This window comes from Mandrillus leucophaeus, unplaced genomic scaffold (assembly GCF_000951045.1).
Source record: "Mandrillus leucophaeus isolate KB7577 unplaced genomic scaffold, Mleu.le_1.0 Scaffold760, whole genome shotgun sequence".
Lineage (NCBI taxonomy): Eukaryota > Metazoa > Chordata > Mammalia > Primates > Cercopithecidae > Mandrillus > Mandrillus leucophaeus.
In genome coordinates, this window is record NW_012108253.1 from 1574068 (window position 1) to 1595813 (window position 21746).

The 21746-nt window shown below is 38.8% G+C and overlaps 1 long non-coding RNA gene across 1 annotated transcript; it reads left to right on the forward strand.

The window, feature by feature from the left end:
* Positions 1-8979: 8979 nt before the first annotated feature.
* On the forward strand, positions 8980-20298 carry LOC105529359. The gene is made up of 5 exons (XR_001004498.1): positions 8980-9263; positions 9822-10050; positions 13718-13786; positions 14115-14163; positions 19742-20298. It is a non-coding gene; the product is annotated as an uncharacterized LOC105529359 (long non-coding RNA).
* Positions 20299-21746: the final 1448 nt, after the last annotated feature.

Below are 21746 nucleotides of genomic sequence, written 5' to 3' on the forward strand. Positions count from 1 at the left end.
TTGATTTTTTTTTTTTTTTTTTTTGAGACGGAGTCTCGCTGTGTCTCCCAGGCTGGAGTGCAGTGGCGTGATCTTGGCTCACTGCAAGCTCCGCCTCCCGGGTTCACGCCATTCTCCCGCCTCAGCCTCCCAAGTAGCTGAGACTACAGGCGCCCGCCACCACGCCCGGCTAGTTTTTTGTATTTTTAGTAGAGACGGGGTTTCACCATGTTAGCCAGGATAGTCTCGATCTCCTGACCTCGTGATCCACCCGCCTCGGCCTCCCAAAGTGCTGGGATTACAGGCTTGAGCCGCCGCGCCCAGCCGATCTATTGATTTTTTACAAAAGTACCAAGGTAATTCAGTGAGAAGGAGTAGTCTCTTCAACAAATGGTGCTGAAGTAACTGATTATCCATATGGAAAACAATGATCTTTGACCTTTGCCTCATGCCATAACAAATATTAACTCTAAATGAATCAAAAGCTATACATAAAGTTTAAAGCTATAGATCTTCTAGATAACAACATAGTAGAAAGTCTTCATGGTTTGGGGTACACAAAATTTTATTGGATTGCATTCATAAAGCACAAGTCATAAAAGAAAAAAAACTGATAAACTGAACTCCATCAAAATTAAAAACTGCTGCCCCTTAAATTACACTGTTAAGAAAAGGGAAAAGGAACACATTTTCTCAATAACATATATTTGACAAAGGATGCGTGTGGAATATACAAGGAATTCTTATGACTCAATGATAACAATGAGCAAAACATTTAAACAGGCATTTCACCAAGAAAATATACGGATGACCAATGAGAATATGAGAAGGGGCTCAATACCATTAATCATCATAGAAATGCTAATTAAAATCATATTGAGTTTGAAAGGCTAAGGTGAGCAGATCACTTGAGCATAATCAGGAGTTCCAGACCAGCCTGGGTGGGCAACATGGCCAAACCCCATCTCTACAAAAAATTAAAAACTTAGCCAGGTGTGGTGTTGCCTACCTGTAGTTTCAGCTATTTGGGAGGCTGAGGTGGGAGGACTGCTTGTGCCTGGGTGGCAGAGGTTGCAGTGAGCCAAGATTGCTCCACTGCACTCCAGCCTGGACGATAGAGGGACACCACGTCTCAAAAAAAAACAAAAAACAAAAAAACACTGGGTGTGGCATGTGCTTGGGGTCCTAGTTACTTGGGAGACTGAGGTAGAAGGATGGGTTGAGCCCAAGAGTTTGAGGCTGCAGTGAGCTACGATTGGGCCACTGCACTCCAGTTTGGGTGACAGAGGAAAGCATGTCCCAAAATAAACCAATCAAACAACAACAAAAAAACTAAACCATATTGAGGTACCACCACATCCACCAGAATGGCTAAAATTTAAAAGGCTGACAATATTAAGTGTTGGTGAAGATGTAGAGTAAGTGGAACTCCTATGCAATTGATGGTAGAAATGTAAAATAATACAATTACTTTGGAAATATGTTGGCAGTTTTTTACAAAGTTAAGCAGATAATTAACATACAACCTTGCTATTTGCCTCTATATATTTACCTAAGTGTAATAAAAAAACATATGTTTCCACCAAGACTTATGTATGAATGGTTACAGCACTTTTATTTGTAATAGCCGAAAACTAGACTGAAGTAAAATGCACACAGCAGATAAATGGATAAACACATTTAGCATACTCATACATTAAAATAAATACTTGGTGGGGCATGGTGGCTCACACCTGTAATCCCAGCACTTCGGGAGACTGAGGTGAGCAGATGTCTTTAGCCCAGGAGTTCAAGACCAACCTGGGGAACATGGCAAAACCCTGTCTCTACAAAAAATAAAAAAAATAAAAATTAGGCCACATGCTGTGGCTCACGCTTGTAATCCCAGCATTTTGGAGGCCGAGGTGGGTGGATCACAAGATCAGGAGATCGAGACCATCCTGGCTAACACAATGAAACCCCATCTCTACTAAAAATACAAAAAGTAGCCGGGTGTGGTGGCAGGCACTTGTAGTCCCAGCAATTCGGGAGGCTGAGGCAGGAGAATGGTGTGAACCCGGGAGGTGGAGCTTTCAGTGAGCCGAGATAGCGCAACCACGCTCCAGCCTGGGCGACAGAGCGAGACTCTGTCTAAAAAAAAATAAAAATAAAAAATTAGCTGGGCATGGTGATGTGTGCCTGTAGTCCTAGCTAGCTACCTGGGAAGCTAAGGTGGAAGAATCACTTGAGTCCAGAAGGTTGAGGCTACAGTGAGCCATGATCCCACCACTGTACTCCTGCCTGGGTCACAGAGAGAGATCTTGTCTCAAAGAAATAAATAAAATAAAGAGAGAGAAATACTCAGCAATAAAACGAAATGAACTGATATTATATATGGCAATATGGATGAATCTCAAAAACATTATGCTAAGAAAAAGAAATCTAGTCACAAAAGAGTATGTACTTGTGGTAACAGGAGGCATACATTTGTCTAACCTCAGATTCCATGGGGATTCTATTTTTGCAAATCAGAAAAGATAAAATAACTCTCAGAATTTTATATGTATTACCAGAAATGTTTATTTCTGGAGGTTATTGGGAAGAATCTGCTTTCTACCTCATTCAGGAGGTCAGCAGAATTTAGTTCCTTGTGATTATGGAACTGAAATCTGTTTCCTTGCTGCTGTCACTCAGGGCCCATTCTCAGCTCCTAGGGCCAGCTTACTTTCCTGGGCATGTGGCCTGTTTTCATTTTCAAAGTGAGCAAAGCTAGAATCTCTCTTGCATCAAATTCCTCTCATGCTTGTAGCCTCTTTCACCAGAAAGAGACTTGTCCTTTTTAAGGATTCACCTAGACAGGTCAGGACCACCAAGTATAGTCTCTCTTTCTCTTTTTTATTTTTATTTATTTATTTTATAAATAAATAAAATAAATGGTTGCCCAGGCTGGAGTGCAGTGGTGCAATCTTGGCTCACGGCAGCCTCAGCCTCCCAGGCTCAAGTGATTCTCCCGTCTCAGCCTCCTGAGTAGCTGGGATTACAGGGTCACACCACCATGCCCAGCTAACATTTTTGTATTTTTAGTAGAGACAGGGTTTCACTACATTGCTTGAGCTGGTCTCACACTCCTAGACTCAAGAAATCCGCCTGCCTTTGCTTCCCAGAGTGCGGGATTGCAGGCGTGAGCCACCGCACCCAGCTAGTCTCTCTCTCTCTCTTTATTTTTTTTATTATACTTTAAGTTCTGGGATACATGTGCAGAACGTGCAGGTTTGTTACACAGGTATGCAAGTGCCATGGTTATTTGCTGCACTCATCAACCTGTCATCTAGGCTTTAAGCCCCGCATACATTAAGTATTTGTCCTGATGCTCTCCTTCCCTTTCCCCCTCACCCTAGTCCCTCTTTCTTTTTTTTTTTTTTTTTTTTTTTTTTTTTTGAGACTAAGTCTCGCTCTGCCGCCCAGGCTGGAGTGCAGTGGCCGCATCTCAGCTCACTGCAAGCTCCGCCTCCCGGGTTCACGCCATTCTCCTGCCTCAGCCTCCCGAGTAGCTGGGACTACAGGCGCCCGCCACCTCGCCCGGCTAGTTTTTTGTATTTTTAAAGTAGAGACGGGGTTTCACCTGTCAGCCAGGATGGTCTCGATCTCCTGACCTCGTGATCCGCCCGTCTCGGCCTCCCAAAGTGCTGGGATTACAGGCTTGAGCCACCGCGCCCGGCAGTCCCTCTTTCTTAAAGTACTATATATAACACAACCTAATAATGAAAGATTCCATCATATTTACAGGTCCCTTCCATGCTTTAGGGGAGGAAGTATACTACAATCTGCTACCACAATAAAGTTGGCATAAAACAGAGAGAGAAAAAATTAAGAGAAATTTCAGCAAATCATTGTATTGTGGATACTGAATGATGGGCTATACATGTTTTTGTTCAGTTTTACTGAACTTTGGGGGGGGGTGTGTGTGTTGTATTTTCAGCATATTGATCAATTGCAAAAAGAATATTAAACTACTTTTATTGCAAATGTAATTATTTTTCACATTCCGTTTCTACTTTATTAATATCTATATACTCAGGATTAACCTTTGTTGCTTGCTTCTCTCCTCTGGAACCTGATATCTGGGACAATTTTAGGAAGTAATTTCTGAAGTGGGGGCAATAAATAAGTCAAGCTAAAAAAAAGAAAATAGCAGTTTGAGAAATCTTTCCAAATTTTCTGTTTAAAAAATCTGGCCACATAAGAAGTGAAAATGACAATAATAGCCATCAATGATGTAAGCCACTGACTCATTTCATCAGCATTGCTTACCTTCTGTTTTCCCCTTGTTCAGTGTCATCACATGAATTGTCATAAAAATAAGATGATTATCGTTCAATTGCTCATTAGTTCCGTCTGTGGAGATCTCCTAAAAAGGATAACTTATCTTGTGAGACCTCACTATTTGTTACTAGAGAAAAGTGTGGGATGTTTTGGATTGCAAATGGAAAGTTTTCCTCTTTAACTGAACTCTTGAGATTGTAGTGAAATCATCCATGCCCTGAAGCATCATAATCATTCCCATATGGACGAATTCATTCAAGAAACAGTTATATTTGCATATATAGATTATCCCTAGAAATACTTTGTCCCTGTTTCGGGAATCTTTGAGTTCAAACAGCTCTCAAGGCTATATAAGAGGATTTTACTCCTCCTACCCACCTCCCCAGTACAACTCAGTTCCCTAGTGTTTTCCTCCAAATATTTTTAAGAAGTGAGGTAAGCTGGCTCTGAGGCTTCTAAATTCTGAATTCTGGCTCATTTTCACTGAGTCATTCTGGAGGTCCTAGCCTTGAAACAACTTCTTTTTTGTTCCAATAAACAATAAGCTTAAGAAAAAAGGTCAACTGTCTAATAGCCCCATGATTCCCTTGGCTATCTAGCTAGAAACTCTGTTTGCAAATCTGCTACATCTTTGATGAATAGGAAATTTACAAATAATTCACAATTATGTTGAGTTAGTGCAGGTAGGGAGTTATCAGACAGCCAAGTTACTTTAAAAGTCGCCTGTTGGAAAAGTAGTAATTTAAAAACCTGCTCAGTTTTTAGCTTTCTTTCTGGTGATTACCTTAATATCGTATTGCACCCTTTGTTATCTTTTCAGGTATTTAGATTTTCTTTTCCTTTATTGCTGATATTGTTATTGCTCTATGAAGCAATATAACTATTAGCCATCTGCTTCTCTTCCTCTTTTGGACAATTGACATTTTGTCAAATGGCAAAAAAACAGTATCGACCATACTAAGTAATAACTAACATTTATGAACCCTTCCTTCATGTTGAAGACAAAGCACTTTAAGTGTTTTATCTCATGTAACTCTCAAGACAAGAGGTAGGTGCTTTTATTATCTCTAGTATTTAAATAGGGAAGCTTCACCCCACATGGGTTAGATAACTGTTTCTAAGTCACACATGGACACCACAGAGTAGTTCTGATTACAGGTTGTGGTGCTTCTACACATTCCTAATCTAAAATGCCAGTAAAGAAGTGACTGCTACTGCCATCTGCTGGTATCTAGCAGAGTTGCTAGCTACTTTTGCTCATGCTGCAACTAAAAATCTGTACAAATTAGTGTTTGCAATGAGAGCTCTCTTCTGATACACGTTGGTGTCTCATGATGCCATCTCTCATGCTCGTGTTTAGAACAGTCCCTGACACACAGTAGGCACTCAGTATTTATGGAATGAACAAATGGAGATCCCAGGAGAGTTTTTGTTGGTAAAACTTCTCAAGTTGTCCTGAAAGAACATAGACGCTGTCTCCACACAAAGCAATGGTGGTGTTTTTCTTCCCTTTTTTCTTGAGATGGAGTCTTGCTCTGTTGTCCAGGCTGGAGCGAAGTGGCGTGATCTTGGTTCATTGCAACCTCCACCTCCTGGGTTCAAGTGATTCTTCTGTCTCAGCCTACTGGGTAGCTGGAATTACAGGTGCGTGCCACCACACCTGGCTAATTTTTATATTTTTAATAGAGACGGGATTTCACCATGTTGGGCAGGCTGGTCTTGAACTCCTGACCTCAGGTGATCCACCCACCTCAGCCTCCCAAAATGCTGGGATCCCAAAGTATTGGGATTAAAAACATGAGCCACCACACAGTCTATGATGCTGTTTTTCAAGTATTTACTTCGTTCACTGTGCTGTCTCTGCATTTACAATATCCTTTGCATTTCCTTGCTATAACCTAGTTTACAAGTGGAGTGTCACTCGTATTTAAATCTAACTTTATCAGTTACATTGTATAGGTTTTAGAAGGAATCCTAGTTTCAGAACTGAAAAAGACCTGAAAAATCCTGGCTAGTGTTTCCCAAGCCCTGTTTCAAAAGACGGTGATTTTTAGAAGTTTAATAGACAAGTAAGTTTCAGAAACAGTACAGTAGATACATTTCCCTTTTTTTTCACTGTAGAACTTCTCAGAGTATTTAACATGCTACTGTGCATTAGAAGTCTTTGAGAAGGGTTATACAGAAAACCGTATTTGGCAGCTTGGGCTGCCATAAAAAAATACCATGGGCTAGGGGCTTAAACAAGAAAAATTCATTTTCTTACAGTCTGAAAGTTGGAAGTTCAAGATCAAGGTGCTGACCAGTTAGGTTTCCAGTGAAGGCTCTCTTCCTGGCTTGCACATACCTGCCTTCTTGTTTTGTCTTCACAGGGTCCTTCCTTGGAGGATGGTCTTGGAGAGAGTGAGAGGTGCTCTTCTTATGTCTCTTCTATTAATGACACTGATCCAATTGGAACAGTTCTGCACCCTTATGACCTAATTCAACCTTAAATACTTCCTTAGAGGCCCCATCTCCAAATACAGCCACAGAGGAGGTGAGGGTTTCAAAATATGAATTTGGGGGGACACAAACATTCAGTCCACTTCCCAAATAGTACTTGATTACAGATTCTTTCTCGTTTAGCTCCTATTAACATCCTAAGGGACATTAGTGTTTTGTGGAACTCACTTGGAAATTTCCAATATACCAAACTCCGGTTACTACAGATGGAGCCCAGTGAGAATAATTTTCCTAATATCATACAGCTAGTTATTGGCAGAGCTAGAACTCTCACTTTAAGTCTTGTTTTCATGATATCATGCTTGTTCTATTTTATTTTTCCATATGAAAATAAACACTAGTACTGCCTTTGCAGAACTTTACAGTTATAAAGGGGATATGAACTAACATTTATTGAGTGCTACTATGTGACTTTTCTACCCTCCCTCATGCTAAATGGGTTAAACATTCCAGATTTTATGACTGTTGCATTTCACATCATGATTTAATAAATGCTTAAATGATAGTCTCTATGGGATGAGTCACTGAGAGTCTGCCCTGAGAGGTACATCTTGCTGATTTTCTATGTGTCAGGCACATAGAAAATGTTTCTTTTTTCTTTTTCCTTTTTCTGAGACAGAGTCTCGCTGTGTCGCTGTGTCGCCCAGGCTGGAGTGGAGTGGTGTTATCTTGGTTCACTGCAACCTCCGCCTCCTGGGTTCAAGCAATTCTCCTGCCTTAGCCTCCCAAGTAGCTGGGACTACAAGCACCTGCCACCACACCTGGCTAGTTTTTTTTTGTATTTTCAATAGAGATGGGGTTTCACTGTGTTAATCAGGCTGGCCTAGAACTCCTGACCTCGTGATCTGCCCGGCTCGGCCTCCCAAAGTGCTGGGATTACAGGCATGAGCCACCGCGCCTGGCAGCCTTTTTTTCTTTTTTAAAACATTTTAATCTTTTAAAAACTTTTAAACTGACAAATAATAATTGTACATATTCATAGGGGTATATAGTGGTGTTTTGAAACATAATGTATGGTGATCAGATCAGTGTAATTAGCATATCCATCATCTGAAACAATGATCATTTCTTGAGTTGGGAACATTCTGTATCCTCCTCCTCCTCTAGCTATTTGAAACTAAATATTACCTACAGTGGTATAGAACAATAGAAGTTATTCCTTCTATCTACCTGTAATTTTGTCCTTTAACAAATCTCTCCCTGTCCTGCCCCCAACCCGCCCTTCCGTTGACCCTCCCCAGCCTCTGGTATCCTCTGTCCTACTTTTTGCTTCTATGAGTTTAACATTTTTTTTTTTTTTTTAGCTTCCACATATGTGTGAGAACATGTGGTGTTTAACTTTCTGTTCCTGGCTTATTTCACTTAACATAACGTCCTCCAGTTCCAGCCGTGCTCACATTGGCCTTTTCTTAATGCTCTAGAAAGTTATATTGTTTTCTGCCACAGACTTTATAATGCTGTGTTCTTTTCTACTCTTCCTTTTTACTTCCCACCCTGTTCTCCTGCACTTCAGATGCATAGAATTGTGTTGACTATAACCTTTGGGTGTTAATTTGCCATCATCCTTGATCCATTCACAACACCGTTCAATAATATAATAAACATCCAATTCAATAATCAGAATAAGTAACTTATATTTATCTATCTACATGTGCCTTTCTTGTCTCATCCCATTGGATCTCCCTCAAATAACATTTTGATCCTAAATGTTAGATTTATCATTTGTTTGCTTTTTGTTGTTTTTACTTGCCTGACCACACACACCACCCCACACACACACACAACCTCTATTGGTTATATGGTTTCCTGGTTTTTTGTTTTGTTTTGTTTTGTTTTTTTACAGTCCAGAGGTCTTTTATTTTATTTCTTCAACACCTATTATGCATGAATTCATAGGGAAGAGATTCCAGCATTCCAGCAGCTCAGGCGCTTTCCCATTGGTTCTCACACAGTGTGCTTCTCTGGGTGGAGCAGGCTGGTGCTTCAGTTGAACCTAGGTACTTTTCTCTTTGGCTTCCTTCTTTTTCTGATCATTTTCCTTCACACGTTTCAGGAAGCTACGTCAGCTCTTAGAGTGTTTAGTGTACTCAATACGCAAATTAATTCTCTTGGCAAGAATCTTGCCCTCAACTTGTTTGTTTAAAACAATGCCAAAAGCATGCTGGGTAAAATTGTAGACTCTTCCAGTTTTGCCACAGTAACACCTGTGGGGCATTCATTTTTGAACAGTACCCATTCCCTTGATGTCTACATTATCACCTTTCTTATAGATCTGCATATATGTGGCCAAAGGAAAAACTCCATGTTTTCTCAAAGGCCTAGAGAACATATATCCGGTGCCTTTCCTCTTTGCCTTTGTATTCGTCATTTTGACAAATTACTGGAAGATGAGGGTTCTGGCCAAAAGGCTGTTTTTGTTTTTGGGTCACATTTTCTTGCTTGTCCGCATGAGAATCTTGGATTACATGATGGACATTGTGAAGGTTTTATCATTTACTGTCTAGACTTTGTAATCTTCCTTTAAACATAACAATATTATTTTGAGGTTTTTTTTCCAGCAGGCTTACTGATTCTTTCAAAGGATTTGTTCGTTTGTTTTATAAAAAACTGGATCTGCTATATTACCAAGGCTGGGCTCAACTCTTGGGCTCAAGTAGTCCTCCTGCTTCAGTCTCCTGAGTAGCTGGGACTACAGACACGCATCACCATGGCGGGCTTAAAGGTTGTTGTTAATCTTTGTTAGGGTTGGTCTGGAGTGCCCTATACCACTAGCTATTTTAGTTTTGCTCCAAAGGTGCAGCTTTTCTGGGGCCTTTAGTGAATACATGAAGTATTTAGCAAGGTGTTTCTACTCTACTTGGTCAGAAATGTAACATCTCTCAGTCCTCCGAGAGTTGTTTAGCTTCAGTTACCTGGTAACTGTTCTTAGTAGGATTCATCCATGCTATCACATATGGTTTGTATTTATTCACTTTTACTAGTTACTGTGCTAAATTCTTTCTATGATTTTTCATGTGGTGGTATTATCACTTATTTTATAGATGGAAAATATGAGGTGCAGAGAAGTGATGGAAAAAAGAGAGGATCAGGATTTCAGTTTTTTTCTGCATTTCTCATCATCCCATGAAGTCTCTGGATAACTTAAGCCAAGTTTTCATATCCCTTGATGTGTATGATACTTACATGGTGCCAAGAACAAGATGCATACTCAATAAATATTCATCACTCTAGGCAAAAGTGGGCACAGATGGAAAATAAAATTATTTGAAGGTAAAGAACACTTGATTAAGAATTAGTCAGCAAAATAACACTGAATCAGAATAAATGGGTTCTAGGCTTCACCCCATTGTGAATGAACAATGTATTACTTTTAGGCAGTGTTCTCCTATACTTGTTTACGTTTGCTCCTCACGAAAACCTGCTGGGCTAACCTAGGGTAAGGTCTTGGTAGGAAGACATTCCAGAGTCACAAGGCAACAAACACATGATAAAGGCAAGTTTTAAAATCAGATCTTCTGTATGTAAAAAATATATATATATATTTTGGAAGGGTCTCACTCTCACCTAGGCTGGAGTGCAGTGACGCTGTCATAGCTCCCTGCAGCCTCAAACTCCTGGGCTCACGCGATCCTTTCACTATCTTAATCGCTTTGAGTCTCAGTTTTCCCATCTATAAAATGGGGATGTCACCTAGTTCACTAGGTTGCTCTGTTGTTTAAGTGAAATAAATAAATATAAATCATACTGAAATACTTAAAGAATTCAATAAATGTTTATTATTAGGAAACAAACATATGGTAATTTTTGAGCCAGAGTCTTGTTCTGTTGCCCAGGCTGGAGTGCAGTGGCACAATCTCGGCGCATCACAACCTCCGCCTTCTGAGTTCAAGGACATCTCCTGGGTTCAAGCGATTCTCGTGGCTCAGCCTCCTGAGTAGCTGGGACTACAGTCGCACGCCACCACACTCAGCTAATTTGTGTATTTTTTCTAGAGACGGGGTTTCACCATGTTGGCCAGGCTGGTCTCGAACTCCTGACATCAGGTGATCTGCCCACTTTGGCCTCCCAAAGTTCTGGGATTACAGGCATGAGCCACCATGCCCGGCAAAAAAAAAAAAAAAAAAAACTTAAACAAACAAAAAACCCAACAGGGTTTATGACCACATCCTGCCAACCATCAACCACACCGTATTGTACCTCTCACCATATATTTTTACTTAAATTACCTAACATTTCTTAGCCTTGGTTTTCTCACTGAAAACAGGGGAGGCTGAACTTAACTATACATAACTCTTCTGCTTCTAAATGTGTCTGAGAGAAAGACTGAAATAAGCAAGGGAGAGTGGATGCCCTTCTTACTTAAATATAAGATTTTCATCCGAGATGAGTTTAAACTTCCAGTCCTGTGAATTTGCTACTCTTTTTGAAGCTAATAACAATTAAAAAATAGAGCTATCTTTAATTCAGCAAAAAATAATTATTTCTAAATCCTGAGAGATCAATGAGACTGCAAATCTAACAAATTCATTTTTAAGGATGAAAACCCTAATTTCGTCATAAGGAGGCAATGATAAGATTATTTTATTTTGTATAAAACATCATAATTTATCATTTTTAACAAAATGGACACCACAAGTTTTCCTTTTGGAATAAATGTTTTAATCACCCTTTGGATGTGATATCTTTTGATCAACAGGAGTTTTTGGCATCTCTAAACGCTCTTACAAATTATTCAGGGCTCACTTTGGTTTTTAAAATTAACATTTGATTCATTTAAGTAATAAATGCAAAAGCCCAGTTTCCCCCTTACATTTAAGTTCATTTTACACATTTTAAAATTCAATTTATAAATAAGGTAATATTATAAAATTCACTTTTAAGGTGGCCTTTGATTATTGCTTAGTCTGATTTGCAAACTTCCTTAAATATTTTAAGCAACCTATGCATTTATTGTTTTCAAATTTTTAAAGTTCTTTAGTTTTCTGACTTACAAGGAAACCCTCCTAGGTGTTTAAATAAGCATAATAAACCTAATAAGTAATCTTGTATTTATGCTAAATCCTTATAAATTACATAAAATTATCTTAAGCCTTTCAACCTAAGAGAAGTCTGGATCAATGGTGATGTTTCACATTTTAAATTTAGGGCCATTTGGCTAATCTATTGAATAATTAATATATTCAGAATTTCTTAAACATTATATTACTTAAAACTACCACAGTCACAGTTTATCCACAAACATAAACCTGAAATATTAGAACTAATATTTTGCTTTTCAAAAAGCATTCCTCTACTAAATTCTAGCTCTTTTTAGGACTAATTCACTTCCAACAAAAAAACAATTCAGTCTACCCACTATCATACCAGAGATTTCGGTAAGGAGCTTAAGCTGAGGCATCCAATACAATTTCCCTCTCAACCATGATGGGCAGGTGGAAGCTTCCATGGCCACGCCCTCCATGTGGAGCGGACTCACAGCCCAGGGCCACTGAGACCAAGGAACATGTTACATAAGTGTCAAGGCTGGGTTAATTTGGCAACTCATTCTAGATTGTTTTATAATTTGATTATATTAAAATAATTTAAGATTAATTTTTTTTTTCTAAAATTCTTTTCATGTCTCCTAATTGAGACCTGGTTAGATTCCACATATCCCTCTTGTCTTATCCAGCTCTAAGTCACAGTTCTGGAGACATTTTAATGATGCCTCCAAGCACATACGGACATTGCCAGGAACCTGGCTGCTCACTAACAGATGCCCCAGTCCTTGGACACCCCACATTTGAAAAGGCAGCACTGTCTGTGAGAAAAGCATAAATAATTTAAACAAAATAGGAAGAGCTAGAATGAGAACTAGTGTGAAAAGTCAAGAAAAATCAAAGTATATTATTGGAATGTAGAAGTGATCTGCAGTGAGACCAGAGTCTATCACATGCGCACATAGAAAATGATTATATTTGTTCAGCACATCAGCATAAATAGATAAGGTAGCTCTCAACTGAAGGAGGTCTTCCCAAGAGATCCAGCACGTCCCCAGGCCCTGCCTGGCTGCCCTGTGGGCTGAGAGAATCAATATGTCAACACATCTGATGTCTATTCACTGTATGACAGCACAGATTATCTGGGCTAAGGGTTCTTGTAATTTAAAAAATACTATCTAAGACAGAAGTGTGATAAGGGAGCCTACAACTTGTATGGCCCCCATGGACTCATAGTAATTGTTGAGATGTTTAAGATCTGAGGCCAGCTCCTTAGTGACACTGAACCAACATTTCAGCATCAATCAATTGCATAACCATCACCTAAGTATCAATGTCGTGAATATCCACCCACTAATATGCACATGTAATTACATATATTTTACATCTTAGAGTGCAGCAAAATTTATTTTTTTAAAGCTCCTTCATCATCTTTTAAAAACATTTATTCTCGTTAGGCATTCTGATTCACTTTTACTAACATGTAATAGGAAATGTAAGTTTCTTGTTTTATTTATTTGTTCAACAAAAGGAACACATCTAGTAAATGATAAAGCTAGTACTTGAACCCAGGTTAGCTATGGTCTTATCGCATTAGTTGCTGCTGAGGCACACATTATTAACTATCATTAGTAGGTAAGTTTTCTGCAGAACTAAAGAGATATCCAAAGACAACAATAGCCAATACCACCATCAGAATTGGCCCCAGAAGAATAGGATCTTGGATATTTTATTTTTGCATAAATACAATTCAAGTTTCAACTCAAAAGAAAAGAGAGAACCTGGAGAAGTTTCAGTGTACAACCATAAAGTTTGATTTTTTTTTTTTAGTCACATGAGGAAAGCTGAATAATACCAATTTACTTAGCTTGAGGGTGAGAAAAGCTCTCATGTACAAGAAAGCCCACATCCCTGGCTTAATCTTAAATGATATATCCGTGTGATTTTTATTTTGACAGAGTTTTGCTCTGTTGCCCAGGCTGGAGTGCAGTGGTGTGATCTCGGCTCACTGCAACCTCCACTTCCTGGTTCCAGTGATTCTCCTGTCTCAGCCTCCTGAGTAGCTGGGACTACAGGCACACACCACCATGCCTGGCTAATGTTTATATTTTCAGTAGAGAGAGGGTTTTGCCATGTTGGCCAGGCTGGTCTCAAACTCCTGACCTCAGGTGATCTGCCTGCCTCGGTCTCCCAAAGTGCTGGGATTATAGGCATTAGCCACCATGCCCGGTCATGATTTCTTCTTTTTTCTTTTTCTTTCTAATTTTTTTTTTTTCTTAGAAACAGGATCTCACTCTGATGCCCAGGCTAGAGTGCAGTGGTACAATCTCAGCTCACTGCAGCCTTGACCTCCAGGGCTGAAGTGATCCTCCCACCTCAGCCTGCTGAGTAGCTGGGACCACAGGTGTGTGCCCCTACACCCAGCTAATTTTGCTTATTTTTTATAGCGACGAGAGCTCACTATGTTGCCCAGGCTGGTCTGGAACTCTTGGCTTCAAGTGATCTTTCCATCTCGACCTCCCAAAGTGCTGAGATTACAGGTGTGAGCCACGGCACCTGGCCTATTTGTGTGGTTTCTTACTTAAAATGATAAGCCGGCCGGGCTCAGTGGCTAAAGCCTGTAATCCCAGCACTTTGGGATGCCGAGGTGGAAGCATTGTCCATGGCTGGGAGTTTCAGACCATCCTGGGCAACACAGTGAGACCCCTGTCTCTACAAAAAAATTTTAAAAATTAATTTAAAAATCTTTCCTTTCACCCTCTCTCCCTCCCTTCCATCTACATGCATTCAAGTACATGTGTATTTTAGGAAAATGTACATGTTTATTGTAGACAAAGCAGATAAGCCAAAAGAAGAATATAAAACTTCCCGTGATCCACATTACAGGTAGATGTACTCTGTGTGTGTGTTGACGGAGGCTGTGTGAGTGCTTCTAAATCAGTAGTTCTCAGCCTTAGCTTACCTGGGGAGCTATTGAAGTAGATATCTAGAACACCCACTCAGAGATTCTGACTTAATCAGGCTGAGATGCGGTTTGGTCATTGGATGTTTAGCCAAGGCGGGTGGATCACAAGGTCAGGAGATCCAGACCATCCTGGCTAACATGGCGAAACCCCGTCTTTACTAAAAATACAAAAAATTAGCTGGGCGTGGTGGCACATGCCTGTAGTCCCAGCTACTCGGGAGGCTGAGGCAGGAGAATCTCTTGAACCCAGGAGGCGGAGGTTCCAGTGAGCTAAGAGCATGCCACTGCACTCCAGCCAATGACAGAGAGAGACTCCATCTCAGGAAAAAAAAAAAAAAAAAAAAAAAAAAAAGGGTTCCTCAAGTGGTCCTTACTGTGCAACCAGTATCTGCTATAGACTTTTTTCTATTCTCATATCATATTTGCACAAAATAAGCTCATAGCCTGCCATTTCCCCTTAATATATTGTGAAGATCCTCTAATGTAGATAAATGAACTTCCATAAAATAATTTTTAAAAGCAAATTTATTCAAATAAAAGAAACTTAAAAGACATAGAACTAGAGATATTAGAAATCTGCATGCAGTAAAAAGGTGAATATAAATTAGCTAATTCCATAAACATTTCAACTTAAGTATCTGCAAAGTACTATGCACATCTTTTCTTTCACAGAGATACAACATACACGTTCATGTCATGTTGATTCTGGCAAAAATCAGAAATCAAAAATATTCTTGAGTTTCATAAACTCTGTGAAGCTAGTTTCAACAGCAACATTCTATATGAATATAAAACCCCAATATTTCATAGGTGTATTTTATCTTGTCAGAAGCATAATGGTTTTAATTTTTAATAGTTATTTAGCTAATAGCATATATTAGCTTATTAATAATATTGTAATCAATGCCATTAATATTTTTCTTACATAATATCTCAGTATAAATTGAGAACAAATATGAATGTTGATTATTTGCTATTAAAAATATTTTAAATATTTTTCAACATAAGAAAGTAGCTATACACATTTAAATGTTTTCTTATAAAATAATAGTAAAACTAATGGTGATTGCCATTTGCTGTTTCTAGTAATAAATGCTGTCTTTATGGAAGTATAAATTATGTTCTTGTGCAATATGAGGGCACAGTATTCTGTTTTTGGTGGGTTTTTTTTTTTTTGAGATAGGGTCTCACTCTGCCACCCAACTTGGTGTGCAGTGGCACAATCATGGGGCTCACTGCAGCCTCTACCTCCTGGGGTCAAGTGATCCTCCCACCTCAGCCTCCCAAGTAGCTGAGACTACAGGTGCATGCCACTACGCCCAGCTAATATTACAGACAGGGTTTCACTATGTTGCCTAGGCTGGTCTTGAACTCCTGGTCTCAAATCATCCTCCCGCCTTGCTCTCCCAAACTACTGGGATTACAGGCATAAACCACCATGCTTGGCCAACACAAAGCATTCTTAAACAATGCTAGAAATTTCACTGGAGGAATTTTTCACAGTGCACTTTCACCTCATTGAGGTTGAAAATGTTCTTTCAGATGTTTTTCCACTTTGCTGTGAAGTAGATTGTTGTTTCGTTGGTAGTTTCATTATGTGGCTTTAAAAAAAAGGTTTTGATTCCCTCCACAGTTCATAGTTCTCCAAATAGATATCTTTCCGTAACCTATATATTTTGAGATATTTTGAATAATCAAACACTCTTTAGTAGGCAAAGCCTTTCAATGAAACCACAATAAACATGCCTCTACATACTTAGCCATATTACTAGAACATTCTGAAACCAAAGTAAGATGGTCTTCCCATATCCATATTTCATTTAATTGTTTTAAAATCTTACCATTTTCATCACGTTTAAAAATAACACGTTTTAAAAATAACAGTTTAAAGTAAGTTTAGACCAATTGTTTTATATTCTCCATTTACTTCTGGGTAATGACTTTATAAGAGGCAACAACTCAACACAACAGCAAAGTGAGATTTGTCATTTTTCTTTCTGATTATTGATGAGCATGAGAAAACAAACCAACACAACACCAAGAGCACTACAAAGTTCACTTATACGTCTCTTCCTCTAGAAGTTAAAGCCACATTCAAAGTTAAATTCCAGAACTTGTGTCATTGATTCACGGTTATGAAAAGCCTCAGAAAAATACTCACTATATTTTTATTATGGGCCCTCTGTGATGAATCATAACCACTTCAGTTAAACTTCAGTTTATGAAATAATTTCTCAGACAGGAGCCTCCACAAATCATGTAATTTTTTTAGTTACCAGGTTACAGTCATAACTTCTAGGGACTTTTTTTCCTTCTAACAAGATTTTGGAAAAGAATGACAATTTTTTTTTTTTTTTTTGATCCTTGTGTTAGGCCCAATCTCTTAAAGTATATTTCTGTATCTAGAATCTGGGTCTACAAATACAGTCATTCAAACATGACTGTCCAGTCAGCTGGGATTACTCTCATTTGGGCCTATACCAAATTATTTTTTAATGATAGAATATCATTCCACTATACCATAATTTATTTAACTCAATAACCTGGTATTGGGAATATAAGTTATTTCTGAATTCTGACTTATATAAATTATAATAACTCTAAACATATTCCCATATTCTAAAATAAATTCTCTTTGAAGTGAATTGGTAGGTTGTATTATGTACATATAATCATTTGATACATAAATATACATCTTATTTTCATTTGTACTTCTTTAATTGTAAGTTTGAACATTTGTTTCCGTGTGCTTATTGGCCATCTATATAAATTGTCTGTTCATGGCCTTCATCCATTTTCCATTTGAGTTGCTCATCTTTTTCTTATTGTTTTTATAAGTATTTATTTTGGGCAATTAGGTACAGATGAGATACTGTAACAAAATTTACCAAAATAGATTGGCTTAAAAAAAGAAAAACAGGAGTTACTTTTCTGTCATGAAACAGTTTAAAGGTGAGCATTCAGAGTTAGTAGGATGTCTCTGATGCACATGACCTTTTAGGGACTGGAGTTTCTTTCATCTGTTTGCTCAGCTATCTCCCAGCTATCCTTGTCTGCATGGTTAAGTTAAGAATAAGACTGCCTGTACTCCAGCTCTTAGAGAGAGAAGAAGCATGGAGAGTGTGTGTGTGTGTGTGTGTGTGTTTATATAGTTCAAAACTTAAAACTATTAAGGCCAGTACCCATACATGGCAAATTTCACTTATTTTCATCTAAGTGAGAACTTTGATATAGCCATATCATATCTACGTACAAGGGAGGATGAGATTATATTCTCTAGCTGCATAGCTATTTAACCAACTATGACTGTCTTCTGTGGAACAGATAGAGAATGGATTCAGGTAGACAACAGGTAGTCTCTACAACAATGGATTAATTTTCACTTGTAAGTCCCTAAGATTTGGCTAAATCCTCACTTTCTCTGGGAAGTGTCCTATAATTTCTCTTCGCTATCAGAGTATACTGAGTTACTCCTTTTTCTATGCTGCCATTTTACCTTATACCTACATCTACAATAGTAAAAATATAATGCTGTTATTTAATTATGTATTCTTCTTTCCAGCTAGAATTATGAGCTTCTTGTGAGACCATGTTTTCCAATCTTATTCATTTCTTCCACTCACCTCCTAGCAAAGTGTCTGGCATATATTAAATATTCTTTAAGTGACTTTGAATGAATAAAAGGACTGCTTTTTATGTAAAGCACTTTGCATCTTGAAAGTGCTTTATATAAATATTATTTCACCTGACCTATGTAAGAACCCAAAGAAGTAGCCACTATTATCCCTAAGAGATATTAAGTGAATTATCTAAAGTCAAATAGCTAGTATGATCTAATATCAAGATCAATTTTTCTGTCACTGCAGTAAGCAATTTTTTTCCTTTAAAAAATTTTTTTTTTTTTTTAAGACAGAATCTGGCTCTGTCACCCCAGGCTGGAGAGCAGTGGCACTATCTTGACTCACTGCAACCTCCAACTTCTGGGCTCAAGCAATCCTCCCACCTAAACCTCCTGAGTAGCTGAGACTATAGGCAGATACCACCATGCTGGGCTAATTTTTGTATTTTTTGTAGAGATTGGGTTTTGCCATATTGCCCAGGCAGGCAACGCATTCCTTGGCCTCCCAAAGTGCTGGGATGAGGCATGAGCCACTGTGCCTGGCTGCAATGACACCAATTTGGGCTTTTTTTTTTTTTTATTCTTCTGAGACAAAGTCTCACTCTGTCGCCCAAGCTGGAGTGCAGTGGCGCAACCTGTGCCTCCTAAGCTCAAGTGATTCTTGTGCCTCAGCCTCCCAAGTAGCTGGGATTACAGACGTGCGCCACCACACCCGGCTAATTTTTGCATTTTTAATAGAGATAGGGATTCACCATGTTGGCCAGGCTTGTCTTCAACTCCTGTCCTCAAGTGATCCACCCGCTTTGGCCTCCCAAAGTGCTGGGATTGCAGGCATGAGCCACTGTGCCCGCCAATAAACACCAATTTGATTACGTTGCCCATAAGTGGATTTCCACTTGTGGAAATAGTTCATGGCCTCATAGTGCTCCTGTACAACAATCAGAAAACTGGATACATTTTAAAATCACATTTTTTAAACATCAAAGCGATGTGAGCGCAACACAGACTAGACGAATTGAAATTCCAGAGAGAACAGGAAGTCCTTCTGGAGTAAGCTGATTTTTTGTAGAGACTGGGTTTTGCCATATTGCCCAGGCAGGCAATCCACCTTCCTTGGCCTCCCAAAGTGCTGTTTTCTTCAGTTTTCTTCAGTTATCCATTTGCTGAATCTAAGCACTGAGGAAGCATCACGCTTAGCTATAGAGTGGGACTCTGCAGGAAAAAAGAGAAACCAATAAAGCTTTGTGCAAGGTTGATATGACAGATTGGAAATTTGGAGAGCGGCAAATGTGGTTAGCGCCCCTGTGAAACATTAGTTGAATTCTGGGGTTATTAGAAAGAAGCTGAGAGGCTGTATTTGAAAAAGTAGAATGTATTCAATAATTCTGCATTCTTTAGGAGACAAAATCCTGCTAGAGAGAAGGGGCCTGCTTCAAGCACCTAATTGGATTCTACCTCAAGACAATCTGCCATATTTGAAGCTCAGAATCTTCAAAGAGCAGAATAGAATGTGCTGTACTCTTTCAGGACTAAGGAGACAAAGTCTTCTAGGGTCTCAATTGAAAGCCTTGGAGGACTATGTCTAAGGAATAGGGGTGAACCAAAGCAGACCTAGCTTACTGAAATTACAGTGTGGTCCCAATCCAGCTAAACCGCTGGTTGGGTTAAGGTAATCAATCTCTCACCCTATCTACAGAAGAAAAGAGAAACTCACGCTGCAGTAAGATGCCATCTGGAGCTTCTATGATTCATTTGTATATATCCTACAGAATACAGTCAAAACTGCTAGACATGCAAAAACACAGGAAAAGGTGATTTAAAAATCAAGAGAAAAACAGAAAATAGAAGTAGACACATTATGTTGGAGTTAGAAGACAATGATTTGAAAATAACCATGATTGATATGTCAAAAATGTATGAAAATTGATAAAAAAAGAATAAGATGCATGTTAAAACAAAATTGGAATCCATAACAAAAGAACCAATTAGATATTCTAGAAGAGAAAAATACAATATCTGAAATTAAAAACTCATTGGATCAATTCACCAGCTATACTGCACATGCATGTGGGAGACCTAAAGAATGTAGTAAAAAAGCAGGCAGAGACCAGAGAGAAATTTACTTTCAAAAAATAGAATGACACAGAGTAAGATCAATGAGTTTTCTGCTTTTCAGCTGAGTGTATTTATTCCCCAAGAATGTGCAGCTCAGGTAGCAGAAAGCTAAAGCCTTGCAGGCTTGATGTGTAAGAGAACAGAGTCCAACGTTGGCAAAGAAGTTAGAATTGAGGAGGCATCCGGCATCCTTAGAAGCAAGTAGGTTACAGAGAAGCCATAAAGTCTGAGTATATTCTCTGTCCAAATATTTGGTTCACTAATAAATTATTCAGGAAAAGCGGAAACCTCTCAAATGGCCAGGGCTTTTTAAAAGCAGCAACTGGAGACTATAAAAACAGGCAAAGATATTAGCAGTTGAATATAGGGAAGACAAAGTTTGCAATTTGATTCCAGGTGAGTTAACTTCCAACTGCCTAATACAACAAATGACTTCTATAATGTCCACTTTTCAACCAAAATTTATTAGACATCTGAAAAAACAAGAAAGTGTGGCCCATATATAAGCAAGACAATCAATAGAAATTGACTGTAAGTGGACCCAGACGTTGAATTTAACATAAAAAGACTTCAAAGCAGCTATTATTATAATTGTCAAAAGATTAAAAGAAAATATATTCTAAGAATTGTAGGAAAATATGAGGGGTAGTAAACAGATAGGAAATCTCAAAAGAATAATGGAAACTATTAGAAAAGAACAAATTAAACACTAAAATATAATAATAGATTAACACAAACCAAAGCATGAAAAGAGAAACAAAAAATAACTGAGCAAGTAATCAATAAATAGCAGAATGGCAGATCTAAATACAGCCATCTCAGCCGGGAACGGTGGCTCACACCTGTAATCCCAGAATTTTCACTTTGGGAGGTTGAAGAGGGTGGATCACCTGAGGTCAGGAGTTCGAGGCCAGCCTGACCAATATGGTGAAACCCCCATCTCTACTGAAAATACAACAATTAGCCAGGCGTAGTGGCATACGCCTGAAGTCCCAGCTACTCGGGAGGCTGAGACAAGAGAATTGCTTGAGCCGGAGAGATGGAGGTTGCAGTGAGCCAAGATCATACCACTGCGCTCCAGCCTGGGCAACAGAGCAAGACTGTCTCAAAAATAAAAGTAAAAACAAAAATATAAATACCACCATCTCAATAATTATATCTGTCTCAGGGGTCCCATAATCACCCACTAGTCGGGTGATTCACTGGAGGACTCAGCACAACTTAGCATGAAGTTAAGCCGGACAGCTGAAGTTTATCATAGCAAAAGATACAGTACAGGAACAGCAGG